General features: G+C 40.1%; 1 non-coding gene across 1 annotated transcript; it reads left to right on the top strand.

Moving 5' to 3' along the window:
- Positions 1–274: 274 nt before the first annotated feature.
- LOC142841934 (U6 spliceosomal RNA) lies at positions 275–381 on the top strand. Its single transcript, XR_012909159.1, has one exon. It is a non-coding gene; the product is annotated as a U6 spliceosomal RNA (small nuclear RNA).
- Positions 382–1,600: the final 1,219 nt, after the last annotated feature.

Genomic DNA, 1,600 nt, shown 5'->3' with positions numbered 1-1,600 from the left:
GCGGACAATGAGGACTACTGAGAACTCAAGAACAATGGCAATGGGTTTGTGATCCTACTGAACATACTAGCTTTGTGGGAGCCTAGGAAGTTTGGATGCTCACCTTACTAGACCTGGATGGAGGTGGAGGTTCCTTGGACTTCCCACAGGGCAGGGAACCCTGATTGCTCTTTGGGCTGATGAGGGAGGGGGACTTGATTGGGGGAGGGGGAGGGAAATGGGAGGCGGTGGCGGGGAAGAAACAGAAATCTTTAATAAATAAATAAATAAATTAGTGCTCGTTTCGCCAGCACATATACTAAAATTGGAACGATACAGAGAAGATTAGCATGGCCCCTGCGCAAGGATGACACGCAAATTCGTGAAGCATTCCATATTTTTAGAAAACAAAATTTTCCAGGATAAAAACAAATTTAAACAATACATAGCCAAAAATCCAGCCTTACAGAAAATAATAGAAGGAAAATCACTAACCAAGGAGTCCAACAATGACCACAATAACTCAGACATCTAGAGACCCTTCACCAGCGCAACTCAAAGAAGGGAAACACACAAACCCTACTACTAAAAAAGTGACCGGAGTTAACAACCACTGGTCATTAATATCACTTAATGTCAATGGTCTCAACTCACCTATAAAAAGGCACAGGCTAAGAGATTGGATACGAAAACAGGATCCAACATTCTGCTGTTTGCAAGAAACACACCTCAACCACAAAGACAGGCACCTACTCAGAGTAAAGGGCTGGGAAAAGGCTTATCAAGCAAATGGACCTAAGAAACAAGCAGGTGTGGACATACTAATTTCTAACAAAGTTGTCTTCAAACTTAAATCAATCAGAAGAAATGGAGAGGGACATTTTATACTCATAACAGGAACAATTCATCAGGAAGAAGTCTCAATCCTGAATATCTATGCCACTAATATAAAAGCACCCACGTACGTAAAAGAAACATTGCTAAACTTCAAGGCAGCCATCAAACCGCACACACTAATAGTAGGAGACTTCATCACTCCTCTCTCACCAATGGACAGGTCAATCAGACAGAAACCTAGCAGAGAAATTAGAGAATTAAGGGAAGTAATAAGGCAAATGGACTTAACAGACATCTATAGATTATTCCACCCAAAGAGGAAAGAATATACCTTCTTCTCTGCAGCTCATGGAACCTTCTCGAAAATTGACCACATACTCGGTAACAAAGCTAACTTACACAGTTACAAAAAAAATATTACTAACCACCTGTGTCTTATCAGATCACCATGGATTAAAGTTAGAATTCAACAACAAGGCTACCCCCAGAAAGCCTACAAACTCATGGAAACTAAACAGTCAACTACTGAACCATAACTGGATTAAGGAAGAAATAAAGAAAGAAATTAAAGTCTTCCTTGAATTTAATGAAAATAAAGAAACAACATACTCGAACTTATGGGACACTATGAAAGAAGTCCTAAGAGGAAAGTTCATAGCACTAAGTGCCCACTTAAAGGAAACAGAGAAAGCACATATTGGAGACTTAACAGCCCACCTGAAAGCTCTAGAAAAAAAAGAAGCAGACTCACCTAGGAGGAGTAGAAGACTGGAAATAATCAAAC

This window comes from Microtus pennsylvanicus, chromosome X, assembly GCF_037038515.1.
Source record: "Microtus pennsylvanicus isolate mMicPen1 chromosome X, mMicPen1.hap1, whole genome shotgun sequence".
NCBI classification, from domain to species: domain Eukaryota; kingdom Metazoa; phylum Chordata; class Mammalia; order Rodentia; family Cricetidae; genus Microtus; species Microtus pennsylvanicus.
The sequence above is the reverse complement of the archived record's forward strand: the minus strand, read 5'-3'. Positions and strand labels throughout refer to the sequence as shown.